The sequence below is a fragment of the Mixophyes fleayi genome, chromosome 2 (genome assembly GCF_038048845.1).
Source record: "Mixophyes fleayi isolate aMixFle1 chromosome 2, aMixFle1.hap1, whole genome shotgun sequence".
NCBI classification, from domain to species: domain Eukaryota; kingdom Metazoa; phylum Chordata; class Amphibia; order Anura; family Limnodynastidae; genus Mixophyes; species Mixophyes fleayi.
In genome coordinates this window covers 4,760,322-4,777,701 of record NC_134403.1, presented here as the reverse complement: position 1 = coordinate 4,777,701, position 17,380 = coordinate 4,760,322, and positions in this window count along the sequence as shown.

Genomic DNA, 17,380 nt, shown 5'->3' with positions numbered 1-17,380 from the left:
ATTTATATTTCCATGTAGTGTTTATGTATTTTGAAGCATTTGACATCAAAATGCCAGACAATATGTGACAGTTGTCTATGTTTATAAAACTCAAACAAACCTTTTTCTGAACTATCGGAGCCAACTGAAGCAGTCATGAGGGGTGAAATGCGTTTGGAAACTAATTGCAGAAACCTTGCTAATCAGATTGTTTATCTTTTCATTATTTAATATAATTTTACATATTTTAATTATCTCCTAATATTATTCTACTACAAGTAATTGGTCATCTTTCAGTTACATTATAATTTATTCTCTCTCAGTCTTCATATTATTTTCTTGTTTTACAAAGTTAGGGATAATTTAATTTATTGTATATTATCTTAACTTACTAACTTTTATTTCTTACACATTGTTTATTATTCTTATGTTTTTAACAATCCCTATATTTGCGGATTGCCTCCTTGTATACAGTCATGGCAAAAAGGTTTGAGAATGACACAAATATTGGTTTTCACAAAGTTTGCTGCTTCAGTGTTTTTAGACCCTTTTTGTCAGATCTTGCTATGTTATACTGAAGTAACATTACAAGCATTTCATAAGTGTCAAAGGTGCTTATTGAAAATTGCATTAGGTTCATGCAAAGAGTCAATATTTGCAGTGTTGACCCTTCTTTTTGAAGACCTCTGCAATGCGCCCTGGCAGCTGTCAATCAACTTCTGGGACACATACTGACTGATGGCCGCCCATTCTTGCCTAATCAATGCTTTTAGTTTGTCAGAATTGGTGGGTCTTTGTTTGTCCACCCGCCTCTTGAGGAGAGCTTGCTTGTGTCCTGAATACAGGATGTAGGAGAAGGAACCATGCAGAGGACAACCGCTGGAATCAGTACACAAGCAGGTGCAAAGAAGGGGAATGCACATGAGGAATAACTAACCAAGGTATTTATTTCAGCAGGGAATGAAGCTGAATTCACACAAATGGTTGATGGTTTGTAATTCACACAACAGCAACAGATTTAGTTGAACTCACTGAGAAAAGTCCATAACATAGCAGCAGGTTGAGGCTGAATTCACTCAGAGGTAATGCTGGAGATCTGTACACAGTGAAAGGATTAAAGCAGTAATCAGGATGAAGCTAAATGCACACGAACAGTAGAGCTGAGTATACAGCAGGTAGATTTAGAGCAGCAAAACAGCAACTGTAGGTCTGGAACCAGGAACTAGGGAAGTGTTGCACTGGCAACTTGCTTAATGTAGGAGGAGACTCTTATAGTCTGCAGAGGAAGCCAATTGGGGAATGGGATCAGGTGTTCAGACTCAGCAGGAAGTTTAGCAAATGTCTCACCCAGGATTGCAGCCTCCAGTGCTGCAGACAGAAGTCAAGCTTGTCCCAGGATAAAATGCTGCATACGACCAGGAGGAAGATGTACGGTAATATGGTACCACCGAGTGGTGTAAACAGGGCTAAGACCATGATTCGTGACAAATACTTGATAGTTTTATTTGTACACTGAAATTTAAAGTTGATCTAGAACCTGCCTTACCCTAACTATAAATCTGCCATCACATTTTAAATTTACTTTCCCATCCAATGGAAATTGATTTTGCCAAGGTGAAAAGTTGCTCATTTTTTCTTTTCCTTAATGAATCAGGCCCAATATGCATATATTATTTTTATTGGGATTTTTGTGTTTCCCTGACTTCCTTTACCTATGCCTTGTCAAATCCATTGTATGCTATCTGTGGATTGAAACTGAGCTATACACAATCAAAGGAATTCTGTTTATTACAGTCCAGATTACACATTCTTATAGCACTCTGAAACTTTTTCTAGCATGCAAAAAGATATAACACCTGGGGGTAAATGTATCAAGCTGAGAGTTTTCCGGCGGGTTTGATAAACCAATCAGATTTTAGCTATCATTTATTTAGTACATTCTACAAAATGACAGCTTGAATCTGATTGGTTGCTTTAGGCAACATCTCCACTTTTCAAACCCGCTGGAAAACACTCATCTTGATACATCTACCCCCTGGCATCATATCCTAAAATAATTGGGGCTATAAATCTGTCATTATGATTTTAGCATTGCAAAATAATTTTCAAAACAGTACGAGTTACAATGTTATGTAAAATAAACTATTTCTTACCAGCTCCCCTCCTATCTACTTTTAAACATGTTCCACACATCTCCTGGAACATTGCCACTTACTGATCATGTTTGCTTGCTAACTTCTACATTATATTTAAGGCAATCTTAATGGTACAATACACATTATTTGATGACTTCTATATTATATTTGAAGAAATCATAAAGGCACAATATATATTATTAAAATAACAATAGAAGATTGTAAAATCTCAAGCGCTTATGGTATTCTTACTTAACAAATGAATAAAAATTAAGACTTAAATTCAATGGAGTTCAGATTCTTCTTTGTAGGAAATCACTCCCCAGGATGATCATGTGAAAAAAACAAATAGCGAAAAAAACATAGCGTCATATTGTTTACATAAAAGTATCCAAACAATAAAAGTAATGCAAAATTGTAAACATCAATGTGATGAATCTTCTGGAGTCACTTCACTTAGACCCCTTGAAGTGGTGCACTTACAAAAACACAATTAAATATGCACTTTTAAACATGTGTGGTGAACTTTCTTCCAAAGAGACTTTTTCAAAGCATAAGGTGCTATCTCTGGATATCAATATATAATGATGTGGAGATATTGCTCTCTGCAGATCTATGGGAATATTGTCCGTACTGATAGAGAGGGACTAGAAAGACAATGAGTCACCTTAATCCATAGAGGTTCCAACCTGTGGGAATAAGTCTCAAAGTCCCTTGAACTTATTTGTTCAAATGTCCCAAAAGACCTGTTTGGAAATATCAATTTTTCTCTCGAACTATTCTTTGGCACAGCTACGTGTGCATGTTCAAAAGATCGCAGTTCCCACTAAGGAGTGGATGTATGCAGGTCCCGTATTATTAGTAAAAAAATTTCACCTGATAATCAGAGATGAGCGGGCTTGGATTATCGCAATCCGAGCCCACCCGAACAGTGCGGATCCGAGGGCGATCCGAGCACTGTTCGGGTACTTCCGGTGGGAAGAAACAGTGAAAGCGATGCTGAGACTCAAAATCCCGCTGTCGGATCTCGCGAGACTCGGATTGTATAAATTCCCCGCTTGCCGCCGCCATCTTCAGTCGGGCTAAGATCAGGGAAGAGGGAGGTTGGGTTTTTTAGTGGTGCTGTGTCCTGTCACTCTGTCCTGCTGAGTCCAGTGGTGCTTTGTTCTGTCACTCTGTCCTGCTGAGTCCAGTGGTGCTTTGTCCTGTGCTCTGTCCTGCTGAGTCCAGTGGTGCTTTGTCCAGTGCTCTGTCCTGCTGAGTCCAGAGGTGCTGTGTCCTGTGCACTGGCCTGCTGAGTCCAGTGGGGCTTTGTCCAGTGCTCTGTCCTGCTGAGTCCAGTGGTGCTGTGTCATGTGCTCTGTCCTGCTAAGTTCATTGTTATTAAAAATATTATAAAAAAATTACAAAAAAATTATTAAAAAATTATACAAAAATAATAAAAAAAAAATTACAAAAAATTTATAAAAAAAGTATAAAAAAATTTCTACTGCAATATATAAATACGTTCACTGTTCCTGCAGTCCAGAAATATTAGTACTGCAATATATAAATACGTTCACTGTTCCTGCAGTCCAGAAATATTAGTAATGCAATATATAAATACGTTCACTGTTCCTGCAGTCCAGAAATATTAGTGCTGCAATATTAAACTACGTTCACTGTTCCTGCAGTACAGAAATATTATTACTTGGATATTAAACTACGTTCACTGTTCCTGCAGTCTAGAAATATTATTACTTCGATATTAAACTACGTTCACTGTTCCCGCAGTACAGAAATATTATTACTGCAATATTAAACTACGTTTACTGTTCCCGCTGTACCAAAAAATAGGTTCTGCTGTATAACTCCAGTCCAGTGGTACTCTCCTGTGCCGCATATAATTTTTAAAGGCTTTGCCGAGTGTGTGTGGTTTAGGGGTACACTCTCTTGTGCTGCATATAATGGAGTACCAAAATTTGGGGGATAAAGTAGGGAAAGATCAAGAACCACTTCCTCCTAATGCTGAAGCTGCAGCCACTAGTCATGACATAGACGATGAAATGGCATCAACGTCGTCTGCCAAGGCCGATGCCAAATCTCATAGTAGAGGGCATGTAAAATCCAAAAACCCAAAGTTCACAAAAATTAGCAAAAAAAGAAAATTAAAATCATCTGAGGAGAAACGTAAACTCCATCTTGCATCTTTTTTTTTCTTTGCCAGCTCGTTTTGTGGGGGTCCAAACAAACCAATCATTTCAGCCACAGTTTTGTAGGACCTGTTGGTTTGTTAAAGTGCGCATGTCCTATTTCAACAACATAAGGGTGGGTGGGAGGGCCCAAGGACAATTCCATCTTGCACCTCTTATTTTGGCATTATGTGCTCTTTGGGGCCTAGTTTTTCAAACTGCCATCCTGTCTGCCACTGCAGTGCCACTCCTAGATGGGCCACGTGTTTGTGCCGCCCACTTGTGTCGCTTAGCTTAGACATCCAGCTACCTCGGTGCAACCTTTTGGCCTAAAAACAATATTGTGAGGTGTGAGGTGTTCAGAATAGACTGGAAATTAGTGGAAATGATTGTTATTGAGGTTAATAATAGCGTAGGAGTGAAAACTGGTTTTTAGCACTTTTTATGCTTTTTTAAAAAAAAATCAGAACCCAAAACCCGAAATCAGAACCAAAACCTTGAGTGGGGTGTTTTGGCAAAACAAATCAGAACCCAAAACCTCAAGCTAATCAGAACCCAAAACCCAAAACCCAAAACACTAAAAGTGGCCGATGCACACCCCTACTGATAATCTTTCCATCCGATCAGTCCAGCACATGTAGCGCATGTAGAGCTTGTTCCTCCATTATAGCCGTAGATAAATGACAGATGACAATCCGTACTTTAGGTGTGGAGTCCCCGGAGTCTCGGCAGCCAAAACATATAATCCTGAGTGATACACAGCTTGACGCGTTTCTCAGCTCATCAGCTGTTTCATCAGAAGCTAGTATGACTTAGAGAATATTAGCAGTATTTAAAGGATCTCACGGGTGTCCAATTACTTCATTGATTTCTTTCAGTCTCCAGGTGGTAACATGACCTAATTCTACTATCGTTCCCAAAGAAAGCAAGTTGTTATGTAGTTTGTATTCATGGACATTCCTTGCTTAATTATCTCCTGATCTCTGTCCACATTAGTTATTATAGCTGCAAATCCCTTTTCCTCTAGGGTTCAATATATTAATGTATAAACCCCACATAAGCAGCGTAATCGCTATGGTGAGCATAATTTAATAAGATAAAGTAAAATAAAAAAACAAAAACCATCTACTATATACAGGCCCATGTTCCTCATATAAGGTATTCAATAAAAAAATATAAAAAAATAAATATTGTCATATTCAAAATGATAAATAAAAAGGACCTTTCATCTCACCATACTGAGAAGTCCCCCATCCAAATGTTAACCCCAGCTTGTTTTGCTTAGCTTCTCATATTGTGCATACACTGAGTTGTAGAGCCAATTCAGATAATGTACTAACAAGGGTTTTATATTAGGCAATAAATGATAAAATAACCAGACACACCAAGATGAACTGCATAAAATATGTTCACCAGCCTTCCCAAAAAGGGAGGCTACTGAACATGCACCCATATATACAGCATTACCAAAAACAAAAGCAGAAATATAATTATCATAAATTATTGAGTTCTGTTTATTACAGTCAAGATTTCACATTCTTATAGCACTCTGAAACTTTTTCTAGCATGCAAAAAGATATAACACCTGGGGGTAAATGTATCAAGCTGAGAGTTTTCGGGCAGGTTTGAAAAACCAATCAGATTTTAGCTATCATTTATTTAGTACATTCTACAAAATTATAGCTATAGCAACCAATCTGATTGGTTGCTATAGGCAACATCTCCACTTTTCAAACCCTCTGGAAAACTCTCAGCTTGATACATCTACGCTGGCACCATATCCTAAAATAATTGGGGCTTTAAACCTGTCATTATGATTTTAGCATTGCAAAATAAATTTCAAAACAGTACGAGTTACAATGTTATGTAAAATAAACTATTTCTTACCAGCTCCACTCTTATCTACTTTTAAACATGTTCCACACATCTCCTGGAACATTGCCATGTACTGATCATGTTTCCTTGTTAACGTCTACATTATATTTAAGGCAATCTTAAAGGTACAATACACATTATTTGATGACTTCTATATTATATTTGAAGCAATCATAAAGGCACAACATATATATTATTAAAATAACAATAGAAGATGGTAAAATCTCAAGCGCTTATGGTATTCTTACTTAACAAATGAATAAAAATTAAGACTTAAATTCAATGGAGTTCAGGTTCTTCTTTGTAGGAAATCACTCCCCAGGATGATCATGTGAAAGAAACAAATAGCGAAAAAAACATAGTGTGATATTGTTTACATAAAAGTATCCAAACAATAAAAGTAATGCAAAATTGTAAACATCAATGTGATGAATCTTCTGGAGTCACTTCACTTAGACCCCTTGAAGTAGTGCACTTACAGAAACAAAATTAAATATGCACTTTAAACATGTGTGGTGAACTTTCTTCCAAAGAGACTTTTTCAAAGCATAAGGTGCTATCTCTGGATTTTACCAGCCCTCTTGTGTTTGTACTCAGAACATTGTCGTGGTTTAATGGGCGTTGTACATTGTTATGTTGTTTTGGTTTTCTTTTATGGTGAATCATATTCTCCAATTATAACATGATGAAACATCCAAAAAGTGTTCCAATAAAAAAAGTAAAGTGGTCTCCCTGAAATTATGCTACAAGGGAATAAGTAAGGCCATGTTATACATGATTTGCCTATCTGGGAATACCCAGTGATTTAGCTTCTAACTATGGTTAGGACTCTGATTTATCTATAACAGAGGGACACTCTCCAGTGATTCAAGATTATAGGGAGGAAGCTTACGTTCTACTGCCATCTAGAGTCCACATAGATACAACAGGAATAGTGTTTTGGTGAATGTAACATTGTTACCATACTATAGGATCTTATAATCATTCTCCTTGGTTATTTCCCACCTTACCTATCGTGTACATACATGTGAAAGGAACTTCTATTTGGCAGATCTTCCCTAATTATCAGTACTCTTAAGATTGGCTCCACCACAGGGTTATACTACTTTTAACTCTACTCTTTTCAACACTATTACTTTTAAATACTTCGCTTTTTTAACAAGTTGTATACCGACATACACTCTTTTTAATGCATACCATTAAAATATTAGTATTAATTGATTATTTACTTTACACCTGGAGTGCTATTTAGGTCAAGATCCTTTTTTCTTTCAGACCCATATGTTATATATATGACCTTAGCACCCCCTCACAAAGTTAAGTTAACTAAGTAGTGAGGTTGGTTGTTGTCTAGTGCGGAGCGGTTTTTCCTTTCCCCTATTTTCCCAGCTTTCCCCTTGGGAACACATTAAAAATAGATGCAGAACTAATAAAACATACTAACAAAAAAACATAAGTTTAAATGGAGTTCCTGTGTACAAAAATCAGGTGGATTCCAACCAGATCATATTAGATGTTACGCAGGGTATAAATCATTGCAAATCCTGGGACATTTGCCCCATTGTCACCTCTCAAAATGCTTTTCTGGTGGTTAATTCTTGTATCACCATCTAAGTTAGAGATGCTCACTGACCCCCGTGTTTTGGTTTTAGTTTTGTTTTGGATCTGGATTACCGTCGTGTTTTGGTTTTGGTTTTGGTTTTGCCAAACCGCTATTGCGTGTTTTGGTTTTGTTTTGCTATTTTGTTTAAAAATCAATGTTTTTGGTCATAAAATAACCAAATTTAGTGCTCCATCTGTTTCTTGGATAAGTAATGTATTTGTAAAGCTAATAAATTATCAAAAGAAAGTTTAATTCCTGGTAGGCCATCATTAATTCGACACACAAACCAGATTGTCTTCCTCTCCATCTATGCATATTGGCAATGCAGCCATCGTCTTTGGATGTATATTATACCCTGCACTTAAATATGTAAAGAAATGGACAAAGCCAGTTTGGTTTCTGTCTCTCTAGGCCCCCCTCCACTTGTCGAAAATACCAAAAAATTCAGCCGTTATAGACTGTACAATATTAATTGACATGGAGAAAGCCAGTTTGGTTTCTGGCTCTCTAGGCCCCCCTCCACTTGTATAAAATACCCAAAAATTCAGCCGTTATATACTGTACAATATTAAGAGAAATGGACAAAGACAGTTTGGGGTCACTCTGTGTATGACACCCTACGCTTAAGGAGAAATTGCCCAAACAGCAGCCTTTCAAGACGGTACGTGATATGGAAATGCCCCAAGTCCCTTTCCTCTTTGGGGGTAGATTGCACCATACACTTAAATAGAAAGTTTTAAAAAGATGTTATCTTCATCATCTTCATCCTCACCCTCATCAGTGTGTACGTCATCATCACAGACTATCAATTCATCGCCGCTTGAATCCGCCATTAGAGAACAGTCAGTGCTTGGATGTCTTGGATGGTGAAGGCCTTCCTCGTGGAAGATGTAGTTCTTTTTTATAAACATTATTTTCTTCACATTTTTGGGAAGTAACCTTCTACAGCGATCACTGACTAAGTTCCCTGCTGTGCTGAACACTCGTTCAGAGTACACACTGGAGGGTGGGCAGCTTAATTATTGCAAAGCAAGTTTGTACATGGGTTTCCAAATTGCCTGCTTTTCTTCCCAGTAAGGAAAGGGACTGTCTGACATTTCCATATCAACTACCTCTTGAAAATAATCCTCCACCATCCTTTGCTTTGAATCCATTTTAATAAGGCCAAAGCACTTGTAGTGCTAAAAATTGTTTTTTATACTGCTGACTAATATGACTTTTGACAGCCAGAAAAATTACAGTAAACACTGGGGAATATGGGACATCCCAAAAGCACTTGCAGTGCTAAAAATAGTTTTTTATACTGATGACAATTATGACTTTTGACAGCCAGAAAAAATAATGCAAAAGAATGGGGAACAACCCGAAAGCACTTGGAGTGCTAAATATTATTTTTTTAGACTGCTGACAAATAGGACTTTTGACAGCCAGAAAAATTAATGCAAAAGAATGGGGAACACCCCAAAAGCACTGAACAAAAACCCTCCTCTATCCTCCTCTTACTGCTGTAACAACTGGTATTAAGATTAGAATGGTATTGAATAGAAACAATAATGTGTCCAATTACTGCTCTGTCCCTGCGTTGATATAGCCAGTGTGACCTAACCCTGCTTTCACCCTCTGTCAAATGGTGATGGATTGCTGTGGAGGTATTTATGCTTTTCAAGTCTCGCGAGAACCGAGCTCAGAAATACGAATACGTCGAAATGACGTTTTGTCTCGATTTCGATTCCGAACGGGCGGGAGAGTACAGAGCATGCTCGGCTCGGTACTCGGATAGGCTGATTTCAGATGAATTCGGATCTCTGGGAACCGAGCCCGCCCATCTGTAATCTAAGTCCACAGGTCTTTATACCCAACGCGTTCCAACCTTCCAGGTCTTTCTCAAGGATGAGGTCTATGTCTCTATTTTCTCCTTTATATACTGTCTGACCTCTGGATGAAATAGTTCAGAGGTCATATGCAACAATATATTTATTCAATTTTTTTTATAAATTCCTTGTAACATTACATGATAAATCTGTATACGCATTTAAATACTTGCAATATATGTTATAAATGTAAATAACAATATATCAAATCATTGCATTCCATCAATACCTCCTTCTAAGTCACATAAGCCTTTAGACCTTATACTGCTGGACACCCTCCCTATATAATCTCTCTCCTGAAACTTTATTTTTTCTCTTTATCTCCAAACTTAAAAGAATTGCTCCACTGGTGGAATGCATTTCCGGTTTGCGTTCCAGCAAATATTACCTCACTTCCTGGAGATAAATCGTTTCCGGAAATATGATTGGTGGAACACATTACTAATTTGTGCTCCACCGAATATGATGTATCAAGGCTAAAGAATTATATAAATGGGTCAAGTGTGTGCCTGATAAACACTCCACTGCCCATCACCTCAAATCGGAACTGAATTTCCGGTTTAGGGAACACAGCTTTGCGGTTCAATGGACACATCCGGTTTGCGTTCTAATTACGGAACTCAATTTCCGGTTTGCGGTTCAACGGACCACATCCTGTCTGCGTTCCATATCGTCTCTATATGTGACTTTTATTATGAGCACTACTGAAAGAGAAATTATGTAATGATAAAATATACTAAAATTATACATAATGGAAATGTATTTCAAATCAATACAGATATATATTGTTACATTTAGTGCCAATTATGACATTCCATCAGTCTTCAATGATGATTATTAATCCAATTTCTAAACTGAGAAAAATGAAAATAAAGAAGGGGAGAAAGGAAAAAGACAAAGAACATATCAAAATCTTTTTTAAAAACCATTTCAATTCAAAACCTTTGTTAAGATCAAAAGGAGCCATAGTATTAAGTTTAAAAATCCATTTCATTTCTGTAGTATCCAACATGGACTCTACATCCCTAAATTTCCAGTTCGAACTAACAATTCCCCATAAATTCTTAAGGCTTTTGCTTGAGCAATTGTGTATTTGTTTGAAATGAGAAGATACAGAGTGAGTTTCTTTACCCTTACTGATATTATATATATATATATATATATATATATATATATATATGTTCGGCAATGCGTTTTTTAAGAGTTCTGCCTACATATAGGAAATTACATTAACATTGTAAAATATATATCAAATTTTTGGAGTTACAAGCCATAAATTGTTGGATTTTATAATTAACTTTATTATGAGTGTATTGTGTTAATTTCATATTATCTGTTCTGATTGTTTTGCATGCTATATAATCACCACAACGAAACAAACGTTTTGTTCATCTTATTTTCACTATAAATTTTAATAGGTCCTTTCACTAATTTGTCTTTAAGTGTTGGGGGTCTCCTATATATAAACTTAGGGTTATGAGGTAATAAGGAATGCAAGACTGGATCTTTATGTAGGAGTCCCCAATGTTTTTTTACAATCTTCTCTATCTTTTTGTAATGGTGACTGTACTGAGTAATAAATCCAAATTCAAATTTATTTATTTCTTCTCTATTTGATATTTTTTACATATATTCTTTTTTGAACTAACAAATCAGTTCTATTTTCTTTCAGGACCCTCTTTCTTGCCTGAGATAATTCATTACTTGAATAGCGTTTTTGTAAAAAGTTAACCTTCATATCCTCTAATTGATTCAGCATGATGGACTCTTAATCTGTAAAAACTGTCCGTAAGGGACTCCTTTCAACCAGTTTTCGTGATGTTCACTATTCCTCATTAAATAAGAGTTTACATGCATGGACTTCTTAAAGCTTTTTGTATATAGTTGACCCTGTTCTACATATATATTCATATCCAGAAAATTGACTGTCTTAAGATTAATATCAAGCGTAAATCTGATATTTTCATCATTTGAATTAAGGTAAGTGCAAAAAGATTCTAGAGATGTCATATATTTTCTTCATAATATATATTATTAGATGACTTCTACATTCTAATTTCTCAGCCTTGAGAGCCGTAACAAGAGATGGAAGGGGCATGCAGGAGGAAGGATACAATAAGGCATGCCCACGTAATTGTTTTACAGTTAGAGTTAGAAGTACACACTGCAGCAGTCATTGTAGCACTTGTAGAACTACAGGTTCCAGCATACCCATGGCTGCCAGAGAATTATGGCACATGTAGAACTATAAAAGCACCAGTACGCTCACTGGGACCTGGAGTGCCACATAAAAAAATATTGTAAAAAACACAAAGCAGTTGCGTATCATCTAAATGTTTTTTTTTCTCCTTTCTGTGGATTAAAAGCTGTAAGAAAGAAGATGATCCTAGTGGAATTAGGTGACTAAAAATTCAAGTACGATTGTGATTCCTCACAATGCTTACCCGAAAGCAGACATTATGCCAATGTGTGCAATTGCAGGTAATTCATAATCACACATATCTGACACTTTAAACACCTTATGACTTTAGATGCGGAACGGGGGAGGGAGGAGATGGACTAACATATCCTATGTACATAAAGGGCGTGTTAATGTAGATGCGGCCAATTCAAATCCGGTGATGACCAACATGACTTTACATCTCAGAATCGGTTAGGATGACCTGCACATCAGTCACTTATCTCATCAAACACCACTATATTAGACCATTGGAGGGGGGCTCCTATTGTCCCATTTCATTTCTTAGAAGTGCTGTATTCGCTATTAAGGAGGTAAGTGAAACTTTGTTTAATAACTTTCAACCAAGCGTGTCAGCAACAAACAGAAAACTGTAAACATTCCATTATAGTCCCCTTAGCATTTAGGTTTTACTTTTCATTCTTAAAATATATTTTTTCTTTCAAATTACCTCCTAGATTCTACTGTATGGTAATTAAATATGTCATTATATAAAATATTTTACTTATATATAATACACAATTGTTTCAATAAGGATATTGCTCGTATTTATGTTTCTAATGTGAAATGTCAATTTGTCCCTTTGAAGAAGGTTTTTGTTTTTACCCATATCTCTCAAATATAGCAACATGTGGGATGATATCTGTAATTCTGGGGGACAATAGATGTCATCTCCATTAAAACCAGAGACTGGCTCAGGAAGCGGTTCTTCAGGCCATGTGCCAGCCTCTTTGGGTTGTCAGATGCTGAAATGATCCGTCGCTTCCACCTCATGTCATCATGGACACTCTGGGCCTGATACATTAAGGAAAGTAAAAAAAAAAGAATGATTAACTTTTCGCCCTGCCAAAGCCATGTTGTATTGGAGGGGGTGGTAAATTTAAAATGTGATAGCAGATTTATATTTGGGGGTAGGGAATGTCCTAGATAAACTAAACTAAAAATAAACAAACACGAATTTGTTTTTTTACATTAAAAAACAGTCAGTATTTATCATATGTGCAAAATAATAAAATAATTTGCACCCCTTGCATTGTAACATGGTTTTGTCCAAGAAAAAAAGTACTAATTTTTTTGCCTTACTTTCCTTAATGAATCAGGCCCTCTGTGTATTGCGCCCAACATCCCAAAAGCAATACAACCACTAAGCAAAATGTTGTCGGTATTACTTTTCTAAAAACAATATTTCTCCCACAGTGCACACTAGATATGTGAAACCTGAATAAATATGTGTGTATATGCAGTATCAATCGTAATATGGTCTATATGACACAACAATATATATCCCTTATAGGGTCCAAAAAATCTCCTTTAATAAATTTATATATATATATATATATATTGTAAACAGGCGATAATATACAGTCAGTGTATAACCATATGTATGTTCTCAATATAACAATGAAAACGTCTCTTCATTAAAAAATTGTCCTTTTAAAAAACATCTGGGTTAAGTAAACGAGTCTGTTTATCGATCACAACTATTAGGAAAAATCTTTCATTCCACAACCCACTCAACAGTGGAGTGTGATAAAATAAATAGCCAAAGTCTCCCAATAATGTATACAAAAATAAAATGCAAAATAAAAATTGTCACGACTAGTATAGCGTACCTGCTATCGTTGGCACTACTCGGAGGAAGGTGCGGAGTCTACCGTGCCCCTGGTATTCACCAGGGACCCCCGCAAGGAGGTATGGACTCAGCTGCAGGGAACACGCAGGTCGCGGTCCTTCCACGAGTCAGATAGCGAGGAACGAGAGGAAAGTCAGCCAGGCCGGTTCGGTAATGGTGCGGGTAATGCAGGTAGACGAGGAGAAACCGAAGGGGTGATGCATCTAGCCGGGTCGGTAACGTTCTGACAGCGAGGTACAAAAGGGATATCCAAAGAGTAGTCAAGGCAATCCGGGTCACAAGGGTCACAGGCAAATGGCAAATAAGCAGGAGACAGGCAACGGTCAGGAAACACAAGAGTACACTAGAAACGCTGGAGGACAGGAGGACCTGAAACTCTGGCACTGGAGGTGGGACCATGGGAGCCTTAAATACTTCTGATGTCCAATTAGTTTCAGCGCTGCAGCGCTGTCATCATATTAGCGCCATAGCGCTTCCTGAAAGCAGCGTCCTGTTGCCTAGCAACAGGAACGCTTACAGAGCTGTAGCTGGGTGGCCGAGCAGGGCGGAAGTGACACGTCTGGTTGCTAGGCAACCAGACGCGCCGAGCAGGACAGCGGGACATCCGTCCCGATCTACAGGCGGCGCCTGACAAAAATACTCATGCTGATGGTATTAACGTCCAAAAAGATGGTTTCTGTAGCGTAGAATCATTTTAAAACTTTTAGGAACTCCATGGATAGAATTCTGTCCCCGATTGTTGTAGCACATGATCAACAGCTGACCATCTGAATGACTTCCTTAAAGTTGGAACACACTATGTGTTCCAAAAGCCAAACTTCAGGTATTCGGCTTGTCACGTGGAACGCATAGCGTCTATTTCTTCTCACTCCTGATAAGTAAAAAAAAAGGATATTCTTTCTCCTAATGTAAAAATGGGTATATTCCCATGCAAAGTATGTAAAGAATCCTTCTCTTCAATGCGTTTCACCCCACATATGTGGGGCTTCCTCAGGACAGAAGACTGGTCTAGTAAGAATAAAACAGAATCGGGTGGTATTTATAATGAAGCAGGACAACCCTCAAAACACTGCCCTAGTAAAGTCTAATTGGTCCACAGATGTAGATGTAATCCTGAGCCTATCAATGCAATATAGCCAGTTCACAGGCTGAGAAACATAAACAGGAATGACTTCAAAAATTATAAATCAATAAAGGCAAATATAAAATCAAATGAGATCACAAATCAGTATCCATCTACTCCCTAGATGTCATAAAACTCCTATGTACATATAGAGCAGCTAATGGTATACAGATGAAAGAGAATCAAATTCTATTGAATTCCAGAGGTAGAAAGTATGGGGAGGTCACCAGATAAAGAGGTTAGAGAGGACCTAAGCTTCTAAGAATGAACTGAGGTTAAAATATATTTAGACCCATTGGGGTCAGGGTATCAAGATCAAAAATTCCATTTGGCTTCTTCCCTTGAAATGGGTGCTATAAAGTCCTCTTCTCTCCATGATTTTGCACTTTCTTAATTCCAATAAACCGTAGTAAGGTTGGATCATAAATATGCATTTTAAAAAAATGTACGGATGAACTATGGGCCTCTAATTGATTCTTAATAATGCAAAGATGTTATGCAATTCTTACAGTCAATTTTCTCACAGTCCTGCCCACATACTGGAGGCCCGGGGGCACTCCAATGAATATACTACACCCAAGGTGTCACAAGATGTTCGTTCCTTGATTTCATGGATTGTTCCACTAACCTTTGAATAAAAGACAGTCGTTGATTTGGTGTTGTTATATTTAGTAAGCTTACATGCCTGACACCAATTACAATGAAAGAACCCTTTCCTTTGTTCTTTTAACCAGCTTTCTTTTGGGACATAGCAGTTGGTCAGGATGTCCTTCAGAGTAATCACTTTTCTATAAACCAGCTTTGGTCTATTTGTAAGATAGTGGACAGTTTTTCATCCATTAAGAAAATATGCCAATGCTTCTTTAAAATTCCCTCAAGGGCCTTTGACCCATTGCTGAACTGGGTAATAAAGTGAAGTTCATCCATTTTGATGTTCTTATCTTTAATTTTTTGGCACTATCAGGTCTTTTCTCTCCATCTTTTTTGTTTCCAAATAAGCTTTTCCTATGACCCTATGGTCTTATTTCCTTTTCTTGAATCTCTCTTTCAGGGATGAGGCTTGCAGTTCAAACATAGAAGTATTGGAACAGTTCCTTCTAACCCTTATCATCTGACCTTGTAGTATATTATTCAGCCACCTGCTATGATGATTACTGGTAGATGGTATAAAGGTGTTTCTATCGACAGGTTTCATGAAAGTCTTGGTTTGGAGAGTATTATTTTCTACATACATTTCAAGGTCCAGGAATTCTACTTTTTCTTTGCTGATGTTCTCAGTAAATTTGAGGTACAGGCTGTTGTCATTAATGTAGGTAACAAACTCATGAAGCTCTAGCACCGGTCCGGTTCAAATACAGATGACATCATCAATATACCTCCGCAATTCAAGCAGATGTTCTTTGAACGGGTTGTTAGCCCAAATATGGGTATTATTCCAGTACACTAGAAATAAATTGACGCAACTGGGGGCAAATTTTCTACCCATTGCGGTCCCACTTAAATGCTTGTAGTTACCTCCCTGGTATCAAAGATAACTATGCTCCAATGTGAATGTAATAGTCTTAACAATAAAGTCAGTTTGCTCCAGTGGGATAGTGGCTTCATCAACAACAATGTTCCTAGTATACTCACATCCACTGGAATGGGCAATGATAGTATACAAAGTGGTAACTTCACAGGTTATGAGTGTATATTCCCAATCATACCCAAAACCTGCGAAGCATCCATTATGTAGCTTCGCTGTTTGATAACCACTGGTTGCAAATATTGATCGATATATTCAGAGATATTTGCTGTAATGGAACAAATGCCAGACACTATCGGTCTGCCTGGTGGTGAAGTCAGACTTTTGTGTATCTTGGGTAGGATGTATATTTAGAGGTTCATAAGTCGTCCTATAATCGATTTGTCTTTGTATCTCATTCACTCTTTTCAAGTAATGCTACCCTCCTTTATCAGCTGGTTTGATAATTCGCTGATGGTCCCTTTTCAATTGTTTAAGAGCTATTTGCTCTTCCTTGGTTAGATTCTGTCCCTTACCCTTATGGTTTGTTTTCGTAGTCATATTTCTGAGGTCTTCTTTCACCAGTTTCTGAAACATTTTGATACAAGACCGCTTACGATAACTTGGATAAAAGGTAGACTTGTTTTTCAGGTCAGTATGTATATTTACTGAATCTGCGGTAGTGCTCGATTCCTGTGCTCTCTTTTCCATAAAAAATTTCTTTAGGATAAGTTTTCTTATAAACTTTTGTAGATTGATATATGTGTTAAATTTATTGAAGTGTTTGTTGGGAGCAAACTTTAAACCTGTATTGAGCAGTCTTATTTAAGGGTCAGTGTTGTTTCCTCAAATTAAAAATCCCTTCCATTTGATTGGCCTTATTTTCTCCAGTTATAAATTCCTTACTTTCAATCTTGCTCCTAACCTTTCGTCCTCCTCTCCTTCCTCTTGTAATCCTGGTATTTCCTTCCTCTTATTGTTTTTGAATGGACTCGAGGGGGCACTCAAAAACATAGTGGATTTGTTTG